Here is a 23,490-nt window from a genome sequence, read left to right on the forward strand (position 1 = left end):
ACTGAGTCACATGGCCGTGTTTGGGTGTGTATGTAGGCTTGTTGATATAGGCTATGCATTGGGTCATAGTGATCCGTTAATGTCTGTGAGTGTTTGTTGTTATAGGCTGTGCACAGGGTCCCAGTGAGCCATCTGTGTGTGTGTGTCTGTGCAAATATGGACAGTTCTTTGAGTCACAGTGAATCGTGTGTGTCTCTGGTTGTGTGTGTGTCCACATGTGCTGTTTTTGGTTGTGTGTTGTGTCACAGTAAGCTGTGTGTGAGTGTGTGCTTGTATAGACAGTGAACTGAGTCACGGCCATGTGTCTGTGTGTGTGTGCATGCAAGTATAGGCTATGCATTGACTCATAGTGAGGTGTGTGTGTGTTTGTGCTCATATAGGCTGTGAATTCAGTCACACAGATCTGTGTGCATGTGACTGTGTTGGTACAGTCTGAGCATTGAGTCACCATGAGGTGTGTGTCTGAGTGTGTGTCTGTTCAGTTGTAGGTTTAGCATTGAGTAACAGTGACCCTTGTGCGTGTGTGTGCTGATAGAGTTTGTGTATTGAGTCACAGTGGGTTTGTGAGTGTTTGTGTGTGTGTGTGCTGTCAGAGACTGTCGACTGATTCACAGTGAGCCATGTGTGTCTGTGGGCATGCATGTATGCTGTAATACATGCACAGCATGCATGTATGCTGTGAGCTCTTTGTGTGAGCATGTGCTGATATAGTTTGAGCATTGAGTCACAGTGTGCTTGTGAATTTCTTGCGCCTGTGTAAGATGTACAGTGAGTTACAGTGAGCCGTGTGTGTCTGTGGCAGTGTGTGTATGTGTGTGCTTATACAGGTGGCACACTGAGTCACAGTGAGCCTTGTTTGTGTGTGTGCATGCATGTGTTCTGTTATAAGCTGTGCATTGAGTCACAATGAAAGTGTGTTTGTGTGTTTATGCATGCAGATATAGGCTGTGCATTTGTGTCACAGTGATCCGTTAGTGTCTGTGAGGGTTTCTTGGTATAGGCTGTGCACAGTCCCAGTGAGCTATCACTTTGTATGGGTTTATCTGCAGGTATGGACTGTGCATTAAGTCACTGTGAGTCTTGTGCTTCTGTGTGTGTGTGTGTGTGTGTCAAAGTATGCTGGTTTAGGCAGCGTGTTGTGTCACAGTGAGCCATGTTTTTGTTGTTTTGGTATAGACTGTGAACTGAGTCACAGCCATGTGTCTGTACTTGTGCATGAAGGTACTGGCTGTGTATTGATTCATAGTGTGCTGTGTATGTATGTGTGCCAGTATAGACAATCAATTCAGTCACAGTGAGCTGTTTGCATATGCTGGTATAGTTTGAGCATTGAGTCACAGTGTTGTTGTGAGTTTGTTTTGCCGGTACAAGATTTACACAGATATAGAGTGAGCTGTGTCTGTCTGTGGCTCTGTGTGTATGTGTGTGCTTTTATAGGTCGCATAGTGAGTCACAGTGAGCTTTCGGTGTGGGTGTGATGCTGCTATAGACTATGAACTGACTATGAGCCATGTGTGTGAGTGTGTGTGTGTGTGTGCTGTTAGGTAATGTGCATTGAGTCAGAGTGAGCTCTGTGTGTGTTTTTGAATACCTCTGGGCTGGCATAGGCTGAGCATTGAGTCACAGTGTGGTGTGTGTGTGAGTGTGCAAGTGTGTGCAAGTATAGGCTGGGCATTGAAGCACAATGAGCTGTGTGTGTTTGTGTGCGGGCTGATATAGGCTGCACATTCAGTTACAGTGAGCCGTGTGTGTATGTGAGTGTGCTTGTAGAAGCTGCACACTGATTAACAGTGAGGTGTGTATGAGTGTGTGTGTGTGCTGTTACATACTGGGCATTCAGTCACAGGTTGCTGTGTGTGTGTGTGCATGCATGTGTGCTTTTATAGGCTGTGCCTTGATTCACATTGAACTGTGAGTGTGGGTGTGTGGGTGTCTGCTGGTATACGTTTTGCATTGTTTCACAATGAGCTGTGTGTGTGTGTGTGTGTGTTCTGGTATAAGATGTACATTGAGATACAGTGAACCATGCATGTGTGTGGCTGTGTGTGTGTGTGTGCTGCTAGAGGCTGCGCATTGTGTAACACTGAGCCATGTGTTTCTGTGTGTCACTCTGTAGACTGTGCATTGTGTCTGTGTGTGTGCATGCATGTGTGCTGTTATAGGCTATGCATTGATTCACATTGAGATAGTGTGTGGTTGTGCGTGTTGTGATGCTATATGTTTTGCATTGATTCACTGTGAGCTGTGTGTGTGTGAGTGTGCATGTGTGTGAACATATAGTCTGGACATTGAGTCACAGTGAGGTATGTGTGTCTGTTCAGGTGTAGACTGGGCATTGAGTCTCAGCTTTGTATGTCTGTGTGTGTGTGCTGAGATAGGCTGTGCATTGAGTCACAGTGTGTGACTGTTCTTGTAGAGGCTGCACATTGAATCACAGTGAGGTGTGTGTGTGATTGTGTGTGTGTATGCTGTTCGATTCTGTGCATTCTGTCACAGTTAGCCGTGTGTGTGTGTGTGCATTTGTGTGTGATTTTATAAGCTGTGCATTGATTCACATTGAACTGTGTGTGTGGGTGTGTGCTGGTGTATGCTTTGCATTGTTTCACAGTCAGCTGTGTGTGGGTGTGTGTGTGTGTCTGTGTGTTGTGGTACAGGCTGAGCATTGTTCACAAGGAAGTGTGTTTGTGTGAGTGTGCATGTGTCTGCATCTAAAGGCTGGTTATTAGTCACAGTGTGCCTTGTGTGTTTGTGTATGTTTCTGTACTGGTATAGGCTGTGCATTCATTCAGAGTGAGGTGTGTTTGTGTGTCTGTCCTGGCGTAGGCTGGTTATTGGGTGACAGTGAGCCATGTGTGTGTGTGTGCTTGTAAAGTCTGTGAACTGAGTCATGGCCGTGTGTGTGCGTGTGAATGCTGATATAGATTTTGCATTGACACTTAGTGAGCTACGTGTGAGTTTTGTGCTGGTATAGGCCATGCATTGAGTGTGAGTGAGCTGTTTTCATATGTGAATGCTGGTATATTCTGAACATAAAGTCACAGTGTGGTGTGTGGCTGTGTATGTGTGTGTGTGTGTGTGTGTGTTCTGGTATAAGATGTACATTGAGATACAGTGAGCTGTGCATCTATGTGGCTGTGTGTGTGGGTGTGTGTGTGTGCTGCTAGAGGCTGCGCATTGTGTAACACTGAGCCATGGGTTTCTGTGTGTCACTCTATAGACTGTGCATTGTGTTTGTGTGTGTGTATGCATGTGTGCTTGTATAGGCTATGCATTGATTCACATTGAGTTAGTGTGTGATTGTGCATGTTGTGCGGCTATAAGTTTTGCATTGATTCACTGTGAGCTGTGTGTGTGTGAGTGTGCATGCGTGTGAACATATAGGCTGGACATTTTGTCACAGTGAGGTGTGTGTGTGAGTTTGTGTTTGTGTGCACTGGTATAGGCCATGCACTGAGACACAGGGATATTTGTGTGTGTCTTTTCAGGTTTATGCCGGGCATTGAGTCACAGTGAGCCATGTGTGTGTGTGAGTGTGTGTGAGTGTGCTGGTATAGGCTGTGCATTGAGTCAGTGAGCTGTGTGTGTGTGTGTCTCTTTTGGTGTCAGTGTGCATTGAATCACTGTGGTGTGTGTCTATGTGTGATGTTAGAGACTGTGAAATGAGTCACAGTGAGCCTTGTTTGTGTGTGTGCATGCATGTGTTCTATTCTTAGCTCTGCACTGAGTCACATGACCGTATTTTTGTGTGTGTATGCTTGCTGATATAAGCTATGCATTGAGTCAAAGTCATCCGTTAGTGTCTGTGAGGGTTTGTTGGTATAGGCTGTGCACAGAGTGCCAGTGAGCTGTTTGTGTGTCTGTGCAAATATGGACAGTGCATTGAGTCACAGTGAGATGTGTGTGTCTCTGTGTGTGTGTGTCCACATGTGCTATTTTAGGCTACTGGTTGTGTCCCTGTAAGCCGTGTGTGTGTGTGCTGGTATAGACTGTGAATTGAGTCACGGCATGTGTGTGTGTGTGTGTGCATGCAGATATAGGCTATGCATTGACCAATAAGGAGCTGGGTGTGTGTGTGTGTGTGCTGGTATAAGCAGTGAATTCTGTCACACTGATCTGTGTGCATGTGAGTGTGCTGGTATAGTCTGAGGATTGAATCACAGTGATCTGTGTGTGTGTGTGTGTCTTCAGTTGTCAGCTTGATATTGAGTCACAGTGAGCCTTGTGTGTGTCTGCGTGTGCTGGTATAGGTGGTGTATTGAGTCACAGTGAGTTTTGTGTGTGTCTGTGTGTGCTGTTAGAGAGTGTGGATTGATTCACAGTGAGCCATATGGGTCTGTGTGCATGTATGTGTGCTGTTATAAGCTGTGCATTGAGTCACAATGAGCAGTGTGTTTGTGTGTTTATGCATGCAGATATAGGCTGTGCATTGAGTCACAGTGATCCGTTAGTGTCTGTGAGGGTTTGTTGGTATAGGCTGTGCACATTCCCAGTGAGCCATCTCTGTGTATGTGTTTCCATGCAGGTATGGACGGTGCATTGAGTCACAGTGAGTCTTGTGCATCTGTGTGTGTGTGTCAAAGTGTGCTTGTTTAGGCTGCGTGTTGTGTCACAGTGAGCCGTGTGTGTGTCGTGTTGGTATAGACTTTGAACTGAGTCACGGCCATGTGTGTGTGTTTGTGCATGAAGGTACAGGCTGTGCATTGATTCATAGTGAGCGGTTTATGTGTCTGTGATGGTATAGGCCCTCAATTCAGTCACAGTGAGCTGTGTGTGAGCATGTGCTGGTATAGTTTGAGCATTGAGTCAGAGTGTGGTTGTGAGTTTCTTATGGCGGTACAAGATGTACACTCTATTACAGTGAGCCGTGAGAGTCTGTGGCTGTGTGTGTATGAGTGTGCATATATAGGCTGCACATTGAGTGACAGTGAGCTGTGAGTGTGGGTTTGATGCTTGTTTAGTGTGTGAAATGAGTCACAGTGAACTATGTGTGTGTGTGTGTGTGTGTGTGTGTGCTGCTAGGTAATGTGCCTTGAGTCACAGTGAGCTCTGTGTGTGTTTTTGAATACCTCTGGGCAGGCATAGGCTGAGCATTGAGTCACAGTGAAGTGTGTGTGTGAATGTGCATGTGTGTGCAAGTATAGGCTGTGCATTGAATCACAGTGAGCTGTGTTTGTTTGTGTGTGTGCTGGTATAGGCTGCGCATTCAGTCACAGTGAGTCGTGTGTGTGTTTGAATGTTCTTGTAGACTCTGCACATTGAATCACAGTGAGGTGTGTGTGTGATTGTGTGTGTGTGTGTGCTGTTCCATACTGTGCATTCAGTCTCAGTTATCCATGTGTGTGTGTGTTCTTGCGTGTGTGCTTTTACAGGCTGTGCCTTGATTCACATTGAACTGTGTGTGTGTGCTGTTATATGCTTTCCATTGCTTCACAGTGAACTGTGTGTGTGTGTGTTTGTGTGTGCCAGTACAGCCAGAGCATTCTTTCACAGTGAGGTGTGTGTGTGTGACTGTGCATGTGTCTGCATGTAAAGGCTGGCAGTTAGTGACCATCTGTGGTGTGTGTTTGTGTAAGTTTCTGTACTGGTATAGGCTGTGCATTCATTCACAGTGAGGTGTGTGTGTGTATCTGTCCAGGTGTAGGCTTGTTTTTGAGTCACAGTGAGCCGTGTGTGTGTGTGTGCTTGTATACACTGTGAACTGAGTCATGGCCTTTTGTGTGTGTGTGTGTGTGTGTGTGTGTGGGCATGCTGGTATAGGTTTTGCATTGACACATAGTGAGCTGTGTGTGTGTGATGTTCTTGTATAGGCCATGCATTGAGTCAGAGTGAGCTGTTTTCATGTGTGCGTTCTGGTATATTCTGACCATTGAGTCACAGTGTGGTGTGTGTGTGTGTGTGTTCTGGTATAAGATGAACATTGAGATACAGTGAGCCGTGTTTATGTGTGGCTGTGTGTGTGTGTGTGTGTCTGTTGGTAGTGGCTGCACATTTTGTAACACTGCGCCATGTTTTTCTGCGTGTCACTCTATAGACTGCACATAGTGTCTGTGTGTGTGCATGCATGTGTGCCTGTATAGGCTATGCATTGATTCACATTGAGCTTTGTGTGTGGTTGTGCATGCTGTGCAGCTATATGTTTTGCATTGATTCACACTGAGCTGTGTGTGTGTGAGCGTGCATATGTGTGAACATATAGGCTGGGTATTGAGTCACAATGAGGTGTGTGTGTGAGTGTCTGTCTTTGTGCACTGGTATAAGCCATGCACAGAGCCACAGTGAGGTTTGTGTGTGAGTGTGTGTGTCTTTTCAGGTGAATTTTGGGCATTGAGTCACAGTGAGCCGTGAGTGTGTGTGCATGTGTGTGTGTGTGTACTGGTATAGGCTGTGCATTGAGTCACAGTGAGGTGTGTGTCTATGTGTCTGTGCTGTTGTAGGGATGCATTGAGTCACAGTGAGGTGTGTGTTGTTAGAGACTGTGAATTGAGTCACACTGAGCCTTGTGTGTGTGTGTGTGTGCTTGCATAGGCTGTGCATTGAGTCACAGTGAGGTGTGTGTTTCCGTTCAAGTGTAGGCTGCTCAATGAGTCTCAGTTAGCTTTGTGTGTGTGTGTGTTGAGATACGCTATGCATTGAGTCACAGTGCCATGTGTGTCAGTGTCTGTCTGTGTGTGTGCTAGTATAGCTTGTGTATTCAGACACAGTGAGGTTTGAATGTGTGTGCTGTCAGAGCAGTGGATTGAGTCTCAGTGAGCCACATGTGTGTGTGTGTCTGCCTGCATGTGTTCTGTGATAAGTTGTGCACTGAGTCACATGGCCGTGTTTGGGTGTGTATGTAGGCTTGTTGATATAGGCTATGCATTGGGTCATAGTGATCCGTTAATGTCTGTGAGTGTTTGTTGTTATAGGCTGTGCACAGGGTCCCAGTGAGCCATCTGTGTGTGTGTGTCTGTGCAAATATGGACAGTTCTTTGAGTCACAGTGAATCGTGTGTGTCTCTGGTTGTGTGTGTGTCCACATGTGCTGTTTTTGGTTGTGTGTTGTGTCACAGTAAGCTGTGTGTGAGTGTGTGCTTGTATAGACAGTGAACTGAGTCACGGCCATGTGTCTGTGTGTGTGTGCATGCAGGTATAGGCTATGCATTGACTCATAGTGAGGTGTGTGTGTGTTTGTGCTCATATAGGCTGTGAATTCAGTCACACAGATCTGTGTGCATGTGACTGTGTTGGTACAGTCTGAGCATTGAGTCACCATGAGGTGTGTGTCTGAGTGTGTGTCTGTTCAGTTGTAGGTTTAGCATTGAGTAACAGTGACCCTTGTGCGTGTGTGTGCTGATAGAGTTTGTGTATTGAGTCACAGTGGGTTTGTGAGTGTTTGTGTGTGTGTGTGCTGTCAGAGACTGTCGACTGATTCACAGTGAGCCATGTGTGTCTGTGGGCATGCATGTATGCTGTAATACATGCACAGCATGCATGTATGCTGTGAGCTCTTTGTGTGAGCATGTGCTGATATAGTTTGAGCATTGAGTCACAGTGTGCTTGTGAATTTCTTGCGCCTGTGTAAGATGTACAGTGAGTTACAGTGAGCCGTGTGTGTCTGTGGCAGTGTGTGTATGTGTGTGCTTATACAGGTGGCACACTGAGTCACAGTGAGCCTTGTTTGTGTGTGTGCATGCATGTGTTCTGTTATAAGCTGTGCATTGAGTCACAATGAAAGTGTGTTTGTGTGTTTATGCATGCAGATATAGGCTGTGCATTTGTGTCACAGTGATCCGTTAGTGTCTGTGAGGGTTTCTTGGTATAGGCTGTGCACAGTCCCAGTGAGCTATCACTTTGTATGGGTTTATCTGCAGGTATGGACTGTGCATTAAGTCACTGTGAGTCTTGTGCTTCTGTGTGTGTGTGTGTGTGTGTCAAAGTATGCTGGTTTAGGCAGCGTGCTGTGTCACAGTGAGCCATGTTTTTGTTGTTTTGGTATAGACTGTGAACTGAGTCACAGCCATGTATCTGTACTTGTGCATGAAGGTACTGGCTGTGCATTGATTCATAGTGTGCTGTGTATGTATGTGTGCCAGTATAGACAATCAATTCAGTCACAGTGAGCTGTTTGCATATGCTGGTATAGTTTGAGCATTGAGTCACAGTGTTGTTGTGAGTTTGTTTTGCCGGTACAAGATTTACACAGATATAGAGTGAGCTGTGTCTGTCTGTGGCTCTGTGTGTATGTGTGTGCTTTTATAGGTCGCATAGTGAGTCACAGTGAGCTTTCGGTGTGGGTGTGATGCTGCTATAGACTATGAACTGACTATGAGCCATGTGTGTGAGTGTGTGTGTGTGTGTGCTGTTAGGTAATGTGCATTGAGTCAGAGTGAGCTCTGTGTGTGTTTTTGAATACCTCTGGGCTGGCATAGGCTGAGCATTGAGTCACAGTGTGGTGTGTGTGTGAGTGTGCAAGTGTGTGCAAGTATAGTCTGGGCATTGAAGCACAATGAGCTGTGTGTGTTTGTGTGCGGGCTGATATAGGCTGCACATTCAGTTACAGTGAGCCGTGTGTGTATGTGAGTGTGCTTGTAGAAGCTGCACACTGATTAACAGTGAGGTGTGTATGAGTGTGTGTGTGTGCTGTTACATACTGGGCATTCAGTCACAGGTTGCTGTGTGTGTGTGTGCATGCATGTGTGCTTTTATAGGCTGTGCCTTGATTCACATTGAACTGTGAGTGTGGGTGTGTGGGTGTCTGCTGGTATACGTTTTGCATTGTTTCACAATGAGCTGTGTGTGTGTGTGTGTGTGTTCTGGTATAAGATGTACATTGAGATACAGTGAACCGTGCATGTGTGTGGCTGTGTGTGTGTGTGTGCTGCTAGAGGCTGCGCATTGTGTAACACTGAGCCATGTGTTTCTGTGTGTCACTCTGTAGACTGTGCATTGTGTCTGTGTGTGTGCATGCATGTGTGCTGTTATAGGCTATGCATTGATTCACATTGAGATAGTGTGTGGTTGTGCGTGTTGTGATGCTATATGTTTTGCATTGATTCACTGTGAGCTGTGTGTGTGTGAGTGTGCATGTGTGTGAACATATAGTCTGGACATTGAGTCACAGTGAGGTATGTGTGTCTGTTCAGGTGTAGACTGGGCATTGAGTCTCAGCTTTGTATGTCTGTGTGTGTGTGCTGAGATAGGCTGTGCATTGAGTCACAGTGTGTGACTGTTCTTGTAGAGGCTGCACATTGAATCACAGTGAGGTGTGTGTGTGATTGTGTGTGTGTATGCTGTTCGATTCTGTGCATTCTGTCACAGTTAGCCGTGTGTGTGTGTGTGCATTTGTGTGTGATTTTATAAGCTGTGCATTGATTCACATTGAACTGTGTGTGTGGGTGTGTGCTGGTGTATGCTTTGCATTGTTTCACAGTCAGCTGTGTGTGGGTGTGTGTGTGTGTCTGTGTGTTGTGGTACAGGCTGAGCATTGTTCACAAGGAAGTGTGTTTGTGTGAGTGTGCATGTGTCTGCATCTAAAGGCTGGTTATTAGTCACAGTGTGCCTTGTGTGTTTGTGTATGTTTCTGTACTGGTATAGGCTGTGCATTCATTCAGAGTGAGGTGTGTTTGTGTGTCTGTCCTGGCGTAGGCTGGTTATTGGGTGACAGTGAGCCATGTGTGTGTGTGTGCTTGTAAAGTCTGTGAACTGAGTCATGGCCGTGTGTGTGCGTGTGAATGCTGATATAGATTTTGCATTGACACTTAGTGAGCTACGTGTGAGTTTTGTGCTGGTATAGGCCATGCATTGAGTGTGAGTGAGCTGTTTTCATATGTGAATGCTGGTATATTCTGAACATAAAGTCACAGTGTGGTGTGTGGCTGTGTATGTGTGTGTGTGTGTGTGTGTGTTCTGGTATAAGATGTACATTGAGATACAGTGAGCTGTGCATCTATGTGGCTGTGTGTGTGGGTGTGTGTGTGTGCTGCTAGAGGCTGCGCATTGTGTAACACTGAGCCATGGGTTTCTGTGTGTCACTCTATAGACTGTGCATTGTGTTTGTGTGTGTGTATGCATGTGTGCTTGTATAGGCTATGCATTGATTCACATTGAGTTAGTGTGTGATTGTGCATGTTGTGCGGCTATAAGTTTTGCATTGATTCACTGTGAGCTGTGTGTGTGTGAGTGTGCATGCGTGTGAACATATAGGCTGGACATTTTGTCACAGTGAGGTGTGTGTGTGAGTTTGTGTTTGTGTGCACTGGTATAGGCCATGCACTGAGACACAGGGATATTTGTGTGTGTCTTTTCAGGTTTATGCCGGGCATTGAGTCACAGTGAGCCATGTGTGTGTGTGAGTGTGTGTGAGTGTGCTGGTATAGGCTGTGCATTGAGTCAGTGAGCTGTGTGTGTGTGTGTCTCTTTTGGTGTCAGTGTGCATTGAATCACTGTGGTGTGTGTCTATGTGTGATGTTAGAGACTGTGAAATGAGTCACAGTGAGCCTTGTTTGTGTGTGTGCATGCATGTGTTCTATTCTTAGCTGTGCACTGAGTCACATGACCGTATTTTTGTGTGTGTATGCTTGCTGATATAAGCTATGCATTGAGTCAAAGTCATCCGTTAGTGTCTGTGAGGGTTTGTTGGTATAGGCTGTGCACAGAGTGCCAGTGAGCTGTTTGTGTGTCTGTGCAAATATGGACAGTGCATTGAGTCACAGTGAGATGTGTGTGTCTCTGTGTGTGTGTGTCCACATGTGCTATTTTAGGCTACTGGTTGTGTCCCTGTAAGCCGTGTGTGTGTGTGCTGGTATAGACTGTGAATTGAGTCACGGCATGTGTGTGTGTGTGTGTGCATGCAGATATAGGCTATGCATTGACCAATAAGGAGCTGGGTGTGTGTGTGTGTGTGCTGGTATAAGCAGTGAATTCTGTCACACTGATCTGTGTGCATGTGAGTGTGCTGGTATAGTCTGAGGATTGAATCACAGTGATCTGTGTGTGTGTGTGTGTCTTCAGTTGTCAGCTTGATATTGAGTCACAGTGAGCCTTGTGTGTGTCTGCGTGTGCTGGTATAGGTGGTGTATTGAGTCACAGTGAGTTTTGTGTGTGTCTGTGTGTGCTGTTAGAGAGTGTGGATTGATTCACAGTGAGCCATATGTGTCTGTGTGCATGTATGTGTGCTGTTATAAGCTGTGCATTGAGTCACAATGAGCAGTGTGTTTGTGTGTTTATGCATGCAGATATAGGCTGTGCATTGAGTCACAGTGATCCGTTAGTGTCTGTGAGGGTTTGTTGGTATAGGCTGTGCACATTCCCAGTGAGCCATCTCTGTGTATGTGTTTCCATGCAGGTATGGACGGTGCATTGAGTCACAGTGAGTCTTGTGCATCTGTGTGTGTGTGTCAAAGTGTGCTTGTTTAGGCTGCGTGTTGTGTCACAGTGAGCCGTGTGTGTGTCGTGTTGGTATAGACTTTGAACTGAGTCACGGCCATGTGTGTGTGTTTGTGCATGAAGGTACAGGCTGTGCATTGATTCATAGTGAGCGGTTTATGTGTCTGTGATGGTATAGGCCCTCAATTCAGTCACAGTGAGCTGTGTGTGAGCATGTGCTGGTATAGTTTGAGCATTGAGTCAGAGTGTGGTTGTGAGTTTCTTATGGCGGTACAAGATGTACACTCTATTACAGTGAGCCGTGAGAGTCTGTGGCTGTGTGTGTATGAGTGTGCATATATAGGCTGCACATTGAGTGACAGTGAGCTGTGAGTGTGGGTTTGATGCTTGTTTAGTGTGTGAAATGAGTCACAGTGAACTATGTGTGTGTGTGTGTGTGTGTGTGTGTGTGCTGCTAGGTAATGTGCCTTGAGTCACAGTGAGCTCTGTGTGTGTTTTTGAATACCTCTGGGCAGGCATAGGCTGAGCATTGAGTCACAGTGAAGTGTGTGTGTGAATGTGCATGTGTGTGCAAGTATAGGCTGTGCATTGAATCACAGTGAGCTGTGATTGTTTGTGTGTGTGCTGGTATAGGCTGCGCATTCAGTCACAGTGAGTCGTGTGTGTGTTTGAATGTTCTTGTAGACTCTGCACATTGAATCACAGTGAGGTGTGTGTGTGATTGTGTGTGTGTGTGTGCTGTTCCATACTGTGCATTCAGTCTCAGTTATCCATGTGTGTGTGTGTTCTTGCGTGTGTGCTTTTACAGGCTGTGCCTTGATTCACATTGAACTGTGTGTGTGTGCTGTTATATGCTTTCCATTGCTTCACAGTGAACTGTGTGTGTGTGTGTTTGTGTGTGCCAGTACAGCCAGAGCATTCTTTCACAGTGAGGTGTGTGTGTGTGACTGTGCATGTGTCTGCATGTAAAGGCTGGCAGTTAGTGACCATCTGTGGTGTGTGTTTGTGTAAGTTTCTGTACTGGTATAGGCTGTGCATTCATTCACAGTGTGGTGTGTGTGTGTATCTGTCCAGGTGTAGGCTTGTTTTTGAGTCACAGTGAGCCGTGTGTGTGTGTGTGCTTGTATACACTGTGAACTGAGTCATGGCCTTTTGTGTGTGTGTGTGTGTGTGTGTGTGTGTGTGGGCATGCTGGTATAGGTTTTGCATTGACACATAGTGAGCTGTGTGTGTGTGATGTTCTTGTATAGGCCATGCATTGAGTCAGAGTGAGCTGTTTTCATGTGTGCGTTCTGGTATATTCTGACCATTGAGTCACAGTGTGGTGTGTGTGTGTGTGTGTTCTGGTATAAGATGAACATTGAGATACAGTGAGCCGTGTTTATGTGTGGCTGTGTGTGTGTGTGTGTCTGTTGGTAGTGGCTGCACATTTTGTAACACTGCGCCATGTTTTTCTGCGTGTCACTCTATAGACTGCACATAGTGTCTGTGTGTGTGCATGCATGTGTGCCTGTATAGGCTATGCATTGATTCACATTGAGCTTTGTGTGTGGTTGTGCATGCTGTGCAGCTATATGTTTTGCATTGATTCACACTGAGCTGTGTGTGTGTGAGCGTGCATATGTGTGAACATATAGGCTGGGTATTGAGTCACAATGAGGTGTGTGTGTGAGTGTCTGTCTTTGTGCACTGGTATAAGCCATGCACAGAGCCACAGTGAGGTTTGTGTGTGAGTGTGTGTGTCTTTTCAGGTGAATTTTGGGCATTGAGTCACAGTGAGCCGTGAGTGTGTGTGCATGTGTGTGTGTGTGTACTGGTATAGGCTGTGCATTGAGTCACAGTGAGGTGTGTGTCTATGTGTCTGTGCTGTTGTAGGGATGCATTGAGTCACAGTGAGGTGTGTGTTGTTAGAGACTGTGAATTGAGTCACACTGAGCCTTGTGTGTGTGTGTGTGTGCTTGCATAGGCTGTGCATTGAGTCACAGTGAGGTGTGTGTTTCCGTTCAAGTGTAGGCTGCTCATTGAGTCTCAGTTAGCTTTGTGTGTGTGTGTGTTGAGATACGCTATGCATTGAGTCACAGTGCCATGTGTGTCAGTGTCTGTCTGTGTGTGTGCTAGTATAGCTTGTGTATTCAGACACAGTGAGGTTTGAATGTGTGTGCTGTCAGAGCAGTGGATTGAGTCTCAGTGAGCCACATGTGTGTGTGTGTCTGCCTGCATGTGTTCTGTGATAAGTTGTGCACTGAGTCACATGGCCGTGTTTGGGTGTGTATGTAGGCTTGTTGATATAGGCTATGCATTGGGTCATAGTGATCCGTTAATGTCTGTGAGTGTTTGTTGTTATAGGCTGTGCACAGGGTCCCAGTGAGCCATCTGTGTGTGTGTGTCTGTGCAAATATGGACAGTTCTTTGAGTCACAGTGAATCGTGTGTGTCTCTGGTTGTGTGTGTGTCCACATGTGCTGTTTTTGGTTGTGTGTTGTGTCACAGTAAGCTGTGTGTGAGTGTGTGCTTGTATAGACAGTGAACTGAGTCACGGCCATGTGTCTGTGTGTGTGTGCATGCAGGTATAGGCTATGCATTGACTCATAGTGAGGTGTGTGTGTGTTTGTGCTCATATAGGCTGTGAATTCAGTCACACAGATCTGTGTGCATGTGACTGTGTTGGTACAGTCTGAGCATTGAGTCACCATGAGGTGTGTGTCTGAGTGTGTGTCTGTTCAGTTGTAGGTTTAGCATTGAGTAACAGTGACCCTTGTGCGTGTGTGTGCTGATAGAGTTTGTGTACTGAGTCACAGTGGGTTTGTGAGTGTTTGTGTGTGTGTGTGCTGTCAGAGACTGTCGACTGATTCACAGTGAGCCATGTGTGTCTGTGGGCATGCATGTATGCTGTAATAAGGTGTGCATTTAGTTACAATGAACAGTGTGTTTGTGTGTTTATGCATGCTGATAGAGGCTATGCATTGAGTCACAGTGATCCGTTAGTGTCTGTGAGGGTTTGTTGGAATAGTCTGTGCAAAGAGTCCCAGTGAGCCATCTCTGTGTATGTGTTTCTCTGCAGGTATGGATGGTGCATTGAGTCACAGTGAGTCATGTGCTTCTGTGTGTGTGTGTGTGTGTGTCAAAGTGTGCTGCTTTAGGCTGTGTGTTGTGTCACAGTGAGTCCTGTGTGTGTTGTGTTGGTATAGAGTGTGAAATGAGTCACGGCCATGTGTGTTTGTTTGTGCATGAAGCTACGGGCTGTGCATTGATTCATAGTGAGCTGTGTATGTGTGTGTGCCGGTATAGGCTGGGAATTCAGTCACAGTGAGCTCTTTGTGTGAGCATGTGCTGGTATAGTTTGAGCATTGAGTCACAGTGTGCTTGTGAATTTCTTGTGCCTGTGTAAGATGTACAGTGAGTTACAGTGAGCCGTGTGTGTCTGTGGCAGTGTGTGTATGTGTGTGCTTATACAGGTGGCACACTGAGTCACAGTGAGCCTTGTTTGTGTGTGTGCATGCATGTGTTCTGTTATAAGCTGTGCATTGAGTCACAATGAAAGTGTGTTTGTGTGTTTATGCATGCAGATATAGGCTGTGCATTTGTGTCACAGTGATCCGTTAGTGTCTGTGAGGGTTTCTTGGTATAGGCTGTGCACAGTCTCAGTGAGCTATCACTTAGTATGGGTTTATCTGCAGGTATGGACTGTGCATTAAGTCACTGTGAGTCTTGTGCTTCTGTGTGCGTGTGTGTGTGTGTCAAAGTATGCTGGTTTAGGCAGCGTGTTGTGTCACAGTGAGCCATGTTTTTGTTGTTTTGGTATAGACTGTGAACTGAGTCACAGCCATGTGTGTGTACTTGTGCATGAAGGTACCGGCTGTGCATTGATTCATAGTGTGCTGTGTATGTATGTGTGCCAGTATAGACAATCAATTCAGTCACAGTGAGCTGTTTGCATATGCTGGTATAGTTTGAGCATTGAGTCACAGTGTTGTTGTGAGTTTGTTTTGCCGGTACAAGATTTACACAGAGATAGAGTGAGCCGTGTCTGTCTGTGGCTCTGTGTGTATGTGTGTGCTTATATAGGTCGCACAGTGAGTCACAGTGAGCTTTCGGTGTGGGTGTGATGCTGCTATATACTATGAACTGACTATGAGCCATGTGTGTGAGAGTGTGTGTGTGTGTGTGCTGTTAGGTAATGTGCATTGAGTCAGAGTGAGCTCTGTGTGTGTTTTTGAATACCTCTGGGCTGGCATAGGCTGAGCATTGAGTCACAGTGTGGTGTGTGTGTGAGTGTGCAAGTGTGTGCAAGTATAGGCTGGGCATTGAAGCACAATGAGCTGTGTGTGTTTGTGTGCATGCTGATATAGGCTGCACATTCAGTTACAGTGAGCCGTGTGTGTATGTGAGTGTGCTTGTAGAAGCTGCACACTGATTAACAGTGAGGTGTGTATGAGTGTGTGTGTGTGCTGTTACATACTGGGCATTCAGTGACAGGTTGCTGTGTGTGTGTGTGCATGCATGTGTGCTTTTATAGGCTGTGCCTTGATTCACTTTGAACTGTGAGTGTGGGTGTGTGGGTGTCTGCTGGTATACGTTTTGCATTGTTTCACAATGAGCTGTGTGTGTGTGTGTGTGTGTGTGTGTTCTGGTATAAGATGTACATTGAGATACAGTGAACCGTGCATGTGTGTGGCTGTGTGTGTGTGTGTGCTGCTAGAGGATACGCATTGTGTAACACTAAGCCATGTGTTTCTGTGTGTCACTCTGTAGACTGTGCATTGAGACTGTGTGTGTGCATGCATGTGTGCTGGCATAGGCTATGCATTGATTCACATTGAGATAGTGTGTGGTTGTGCGTGTTGTGTGGCTATATGTTTTGCATTGATTCACTGTGAGCTGTGTGTGTGTGAGTGTGCATGTGTGTGAACATATAGTCTGGACATTGAGTCACAGTGAGGTATGTGTGTCTGTTCAGGTGTAGACTGGGCATTGAGTCTCAGCTTTGTATGTCTGTGTGTGTGTGCTGAGATAGGCAGTGCATTGAGTCACAGTGACATGTGTGTCAGTGTCTGTGTGAGTGTGTAACAGTATAGCTTGTGTATTCAGACACAGTGAGGTTTGAGTGTGAGTGTGTGTGTGCTGTTAGAGACTGTGGATTGAGTATCAGTGAGCCATGTTTGTTTTTGTGTGTGTGCATGCATGTGTTCTGTTATAAGCTGTGCACTGAGTCACATGGCCGTATTTGTGTGTGTGTGTGTATGCTTGTTGATATAGGCTATGCATTGAGTTACAGTGATCCGTTAGTGTCTGTGAGGGTTTGTTGGTATATGCAGTGCACATTCCCAGTGAGCCGTCTCTGTGTATGTGTTTCCATGCAGGTATGGACGGTGCATTGAGTCACAGTGAGTCGTGTGCATCTGTGTGTGTGTGTCAAAGTGTGCTGGTTTAGGTTGCATGTTGTGTCACAGTGAGCCATGTGTGTGTCGTGTTGGTATAGACTGTGAACTGAGTCACGGTCATGTGTGTGTGTTTGTGCATGAAGGTACAGGCTGTGCATTGATTCATAGTGAGCGGTTTATGTGTTTGTGATGGTATAGGCCCTCAATTCAGTCACAGTGAGCTGTGTGTGAGCATGTGCTGGTATAGTTTGAGCATTGAGTCAGAGTGTGGTTGTGAGTTTCTTATGGCGGTACAAGATGTACACTCTATTACAGTGAGCCGTGAGAGTCTGTGGCTGTGTGTGTATGAGTGTGCATATATAGGCTGCACATTGAGTGACAGTGAGCTGTGAGTGTGGGTTTGATGCTTGTTTAGTCTGTGAAATGAGTCACAGTGATCTATGTGTGTGTGTGTGTGTGTGTGTGTGCTGCTAGGTAATGTGCCTTGAGTCACAGTGAGCTCTGTGTGTGTTTTTGAATACCTCTGGGCAGGCATAGGCTGAGCATTGAGTCACAGTGAAGTGTGTGTGTGAATGTGCATGTGTGTGCAAGTATAGGCTGTGCATTGAATCACAGTGAGCTGTGTTTGTTTGTGTGTGTGCTGGTATAGGCTGCGCATTCAGTCACAGTGAGTCGTGTGTGTGTTTGAATGTTCTTGTAGAGGCTGCACATTGAATCACAGTGAGGTGTGTGTGTGATTGTGTGTGTGTGTGTGCTGTTCCATACTGTGCATTCAGTCTCAGTTATCCATGTGTGTGTGTGTTCTTGCGTGTGTGCTTTTACAGGCTGTGCCTTGATTCACATTGAACTGTGTGTGTGTGCTGTTATATGCTTTCCATTGCTTCACAGTGAACTGTGTGTGTGTGTGTTTGTGTGTGCCAGTACAGTCAGAGCATTCTTTCACAGTGAGGTGTGTGTGTGACTGTGCATGTGTCTGCATGTAAAGGCTGGCAGTTAGTGACCATCTGTGGTGTGTGTTTGTGTAAGTTTCTGTACTGGTATAGGCTGTGCATTCATTCACAGTGAGGTGTGTGTGTGTGTCTGTCCAGGTGTAGGCTGGTTATTGAGTCACAGTGAGCCGTGTGTGTGTGTGTGCTTGTATACACTGTGAACTGAGTCATGGCCGTTTGTGTGTGTGTGTGTGTGTGTGTGTCTGTGGGCATGCTGGTATAGGTTTTGCATTGACACATAGTGAGCTGTGTGTGTGTGATGTTCTTGTATAGGCCATGCATTGAGTCAGAGTGAGCTGTTTTCATGTGTGCGTTCTGGTATATTCTGACCATTGAGTCACAGTGTGGTGTGTGTGTGTGTGTGTTCTGGTATAAGATGAACATTGAGATACAGTGAGCCGTGTTTATGTGTGGCTGTGTGTGTGTGTGTGTCTGTTGGTAGAGGCTGCGCATTTTGTAACACTGCGCCATGTTTTTCTGCGTGTCACTCTATAGACTGCACATAGTGTCTGTGTGTGTGCATGCATGTGTGCCTGTATAGGCTATGCATTGATTCACATTGAGCTTTGTGTGTGGTTGTGCGTGCTGTGCAGCTATATGTTTTGCATTGATTCACACTGAGCTGTGTGTGTGTGAGCGTGCATATGTGTGAACATATAGGCTGGGTATTGAGTCACAATGAGGTGTGTGTGTGAGTGTCTGTCTTTGTGCACTGGTATAAGCCATGCACAGAGCCACAGAGAGGTTTGTGTGTGAGTGTGTGTGTCTTTTCAGGTGAATTTTGGGCATTGAGTCACAGTGAGCCATGAGTGTGTGTGCATGTGTGTGTGTGTGTACTGGTATAGGCTGTGCATTGAGTCACAGTGAGGTGTGTGTCTATGTGTCTGTGCTGTTGTAGGGATGCATTGAGTCACAGTGAGGTGTGTGTTGTTAGAGACTGTGAATTGAGTCACACTGAGCCTTGTGTGTGTGTGTGCTTGCATAGGCTGTGCATTGAGTCACAGTGAGGTGTGTGTGTCCATCAAGTGCAGGCTGCTCATTGAGTCTCAGTTAGCTTTGTGTGTGTGTGTGTTGAGATACGCTATGCATTGAGTCACAGTGCCATGTGTGTCAGTGTCTGTCTGTGTGTGTGCTAGTATAGCTTGTGTATTCAGACACAGTGAGGTTTGAGTGTGTGTGCTGTTAGAGCCGTGGATTGAGTCTCAGTGAGCCGCATGTGTGTGTGTCTGCCTGCATGTGTTCTGTTATAAGTTGTGCACTGAGTCACATGGCCGTGTTTGGGTGTGTATGTAGGCTTGTTGATATAGGCTATGCATTGAGTCATCGTGATCCGTTAATATCTGTGAGTGTTTGTTGTTATAGGCTGTGCACAGGGTCCCAGTGAGCCATCTGTGTGTGTGTGTCTGTGCAAATATGGACAGTTCTTTGAGTCACAGTGAATCGTGTGTGTCTCTGGTTGTGTGTGTGTCCACATGTGCTGTTTTTGGTTGTGTGTTGTGTCACAGTAAGCTGTGTGTGAGTGTGTGCTTGTATAGACAGTGAACTGAGTCACGGCCATGTGTCTGTGTGTGTGTGCATGCAGGTATAGGCTATGCATTGACTCATAGTGAGGTGTGTGTGTGTTTGTGCTCGTATAGGCTGTGAATTCAGTCACACTGATCTGTGTGCATGTGACTGTGTTGGTACAGTCTGAGCATTGAGTCACCGTGAGGTGTGTGTCTGAGTGTGTGTCTGTTCAGTTGTAGGTTTAGCATTGAGTAACAGTGACCCTTGTGTGTGTGTGTGCTGATAGAGTTTGTGTATTGAGTCACAGTGGGTTTGTGAGTGTTTGTGTGTGTGTGTGCTGTCAGAGACTGTCGACTGATTCACAGTGAGCCATGTGTGTCTGTGGGCATGCATGTATGCTGTAATAAGGTGTGCATTTAGTTATAATGAACAGTGTGTTTGTGTGTTTATGCATGCTGATAGAGGCTATGCATTGAGTCACAGTGATCCGTTAGTGTCTGTGAGGGTTTGTTGGAATAGTCTGTGCAAAGAGTCCCAGTGAGCCATCTCTGTGTATGTGTTTCTCTGCAGGTATGGATGGTGCATTGAGTCACAGTGAGTCATGTGCTTCTGTGTGTGTGTGTGTGTGTCAAAGTGTGCTGCTTTAGGCTGTGTGTTGTGTCACAGTGAGTCCTGTGTGTGTTGTGTTGGTATAGAGTGTGAAATGAGTCACGGCCATGTGTGTTTGTTTGTGCATGAAGCTACGGGCTGTGCATTGATTCATAGTGAGCTGTGTATGTGTGTGTGCTGGTATAGGCTGGGAATTCAGTCACAGTGAGCTCTTTGTGTGAGCATGTGCTGGTATAGTTTGAGCATTGAGTCACAGTGTGCTTGTGAATTTCTTGTGCCTGTGTAAGATGTACAGTGAGTTACAGTGAGCCGTGTGTGTCTGTGGCAGTGTGTGTATGAGTGTGCTTATACAGGTGGCACACTGAGTCACAGTGAGCCTTGTTTGTGTGTGTGCATGCATGTGTTCTGTTATAAGCTGTGCATTGAGTCACAATGAAAGTGTGTTTGTGTGTTTATGCATGCAGATATAGGCTGTGCATTTGTGTCACAGTGATCCGTTAGTGTCTGTGAGGGTTTCTTGGTATAGGCTGTGCACAGTCCCAGTGAGCTATCACTTTGTATGGGTTTATCTGCAGGTATGGACTGTGCATTAAGTCACTGTGAGTCTTGTGCTTCTGTGTGTGTGTGTGTGTGTGTGTGTGTGTCAAAGTATGCTGGTTTAGGCAGCGTGTTGTGTCACAGTGAGCCATGTTTTTGTTGTTTTGGTATAGACTGTGAACTGAGTCACAGCCATGTGTGTGTACTTGTGCATGAAGGTACCGGCTGTGCATTGATTCATAGTGTGCTGTGTATGTATGTGTGCCAGTATAGACAATCAATTCAGTCACAGTGAGCTGTTTGCATATGCTGGTATAGTTTGAGCATTGAGTCACAGTGTTGTTGTGAGTTTGTTTTGCCGGTACAAGATTTACACAGAGATAGAGTGAGCCGTGTCTGTCTGTGGCTCTGTGTGTATGTGTGTGCTTATATAGGTCGCACAGTGAGTCACAGTGAGCTTTCGGTGTGGGTGTGATGCTGCTATAGACTATGAACTGACTATGAGCCATGTGTGTGAGAGTGTGTGTGTGTGTGTGCTGTTAGGTAATGTGCATTGAGTCAGAGTGAGCTCTGTGTGTGTTTTTGAATACGTCTGGGCTGGCATAGGCTGAGCATTGAGTCACAGTGTGGTGTGTGTGTGAGTGTGCAAGTGTGTGCAAGTATAGGCTGGGCATTGAAGCACAATGAGCTGTGTGTGTTTGTGTGCGTGCTGATATAGGCTGCACGTTCAGTTACAGTGAGCCGTGTGTGTATGTGAGTGTGCTTGTAGAAGCTGCACACTGATTAACAGTGAGGTGTGTATGAGTGTGTGTGTGTGCTGTTACATACTGGGCATTCAGTCATAGGTTGCTGTGTGTGTGTGTGCATGCATGTGTGCTTTTATAGGCTGTGCCTTGATTCACATTGAACTGTGAGTGTGGGTGTGTGGGTGTCTGCTGGTATATGTTTTGCATTGTTTCACAATGAGCTGTGTGTGTGTGTGTGTTCTGGTATAAGATGTACATTGAGATACAGTGAACCGTGCATGTGTGTGGCTGTGTGTGTGTGTGTGCTGCTAGAGGCTGCGCATTGTGTAACACTGAGCCATGTGTTTCTGTGTGTCACTCTGTAGACTGTGCATTGAGTCTGTGTGTGTGCATGCATGTGTGCTGGCATAGGCTATGCATTGATTCACATTGAGATAGTGTGTGGTTGTGCGTGTTGTGTGGCTATATGTTTTGCATTGATTCACTGTGAGCTGTGTGTGTGTGAGTGTGCATGTGTGTGAACATATAGTCTGGACATTGAGTCACAGTGAGGTATGTGTGTCTGTTCAGGTGTAGACTGGGCATTGAGTCTCAGCTTTGTATGTCTGTGTGTGTGTGCTGAGATAGGCTGTGCATTGAGTCACAGTGACATGTGTGTCAGTGTCTGTGTGAGTGTGTAACAGTATAGCTTGTGTATTCAGACACAGTGAGGTTTGAGTGTGAGTGTGTGTGTGCTGTTAGAGACTGTGGATTGAGTTTCAGTGAGCCATGTTTGTTTTTGTGTGTGTGCATGCATGTATTCTGTTATAAGCTGTGCACTGAGTCACATGGCCGTATTTGTGTGTGTGTGTGTGTATGCTTGTTGATATAGGCTATGCATTGAGTTACAGTGATCCGTTAGTGTCTGTGAGGGTTTGTTGGTATAGGCTGTGCACATTCCCAGTGAGCCGTCTCTGTGTATGTGTTTCCATGCAGGTATGGACGGTGCATTGAGTCACAGTGAGTCGTGTGCATCTGTGTGTGTGTGTCAAAGTGTGCTGGTTTAGGTTGCGTGTTGTGTCACAGTGAGCCATGTGTGTGTCGTGTTGGTATAGACTGTGAACTGAGTCACGGCCATGTGTGTGTGTTTGTGCATGAAGGTACAGGCTGTGCATTGATTCATAGTGAGCGGTTTATGTGTTTGTGATGGTATAGGCCCTCAATTCAGTCACAGTGAGCTGTGTGTGAGCATGTGCTGGTGTAGTTTGAACATTGAGTCAGAGTGTGGTTGTGAGTTTCTTATGGCGGTACAAGATGTACACTCTATTACAGTGAGCTGTGAGAGTCTGTGGCTGTGTGTGTATGAGTGTGCATATATAGGCTGCACATTGAGTGACAGTGAGCTGTGAGTGTGGGTTTGATGCTTGTTTAGTGTGTGAAATGAGTCACAGTGAAATATGTGTGTGTGTGTGTGTGTGTGTGTGTGCTGCTAGGTAATGTGCCTTGAGTCACAGTGAGCTCTGTGTGTGTTTTTGAATACCTCTGGGCAGGCATAGGCTGAGCATTGAGTCACAGTGAAGTGTGTGTGTGAATGTGCATGTGTGTGCAAGTATAGGCTGTGCATTGAATCACAGTGAGCTGTGTTTGTTTGTGTGTGTGCTGGTATAGGCTGCGCATTCAGTCACAGTGAGTCGTGTGTGTGTTTGAATGTTCTTGTAGAGGCTGCACATTGAATCACAGTGAGGTGTGTGTGTGATTGTGTGTGTGTGTGTGCTGTTCCATACTGTGCATTCAGTCTCAGTTATCCATGTGTGTGTGTGTTCTTGCGTGTGTGCTTTTACAGGCTGTGCCTTGATTCACATTGAACTGTGTGTGTGTGTGTGCTGTTATATGCTTTCCATTGCTTCACAGTGAACTGTGTGTGTGTGTGTTTGTGTGTGCCAGTACAGCCAGAGCATTCTTTCACAGTGAGGTGTGTGTGTGTGACTGTGCATGTGTCTGCATGTAAAGGCTGGCAGTTAGTGACCATCTGTGGTGTGTGTTTGTGTAAGTTTCTGTACTGGTATAGGCTGTGCATTCATTCACAGTGAGGTGTGTGTGTGTGTCTGTCCAGGTGTAGGCTGGTTATTGAGTCACAGTGAGCCGTGTGTGTGTGTGTGCTTGTATACACTGTGAACTGAGTCATGGCCGTTTGTGTGTGTGTGTGTGTGTGTGTGTGTGTGTGTGTGGGCATGCTGGTATAGGTTTTGCATTGACACATAGTGAGCTGTGTGTGTGTGATGTTCTTGTATAGGCCATGCATTGAGTCAGAGTGAGCTGTTTTCATGTGTGCGTTCTGGTATATTCTGACCATTGAGTCACAGTGTGGTGTGTGTGTGTGT

This window comes from Stenella coeruleoalba (genome assembly GCF_951394435.1).
Source record: "Stenella coeruleoalba genome assembly, chromosome: Y".
In the NCBI taxonomy this organism is placed as follows: Eukaryota; Metazoa; Chordata; class Mammalia; order Artiodactyla; family Delphinidae; genus Stenella; species Stenella coeruleoalba.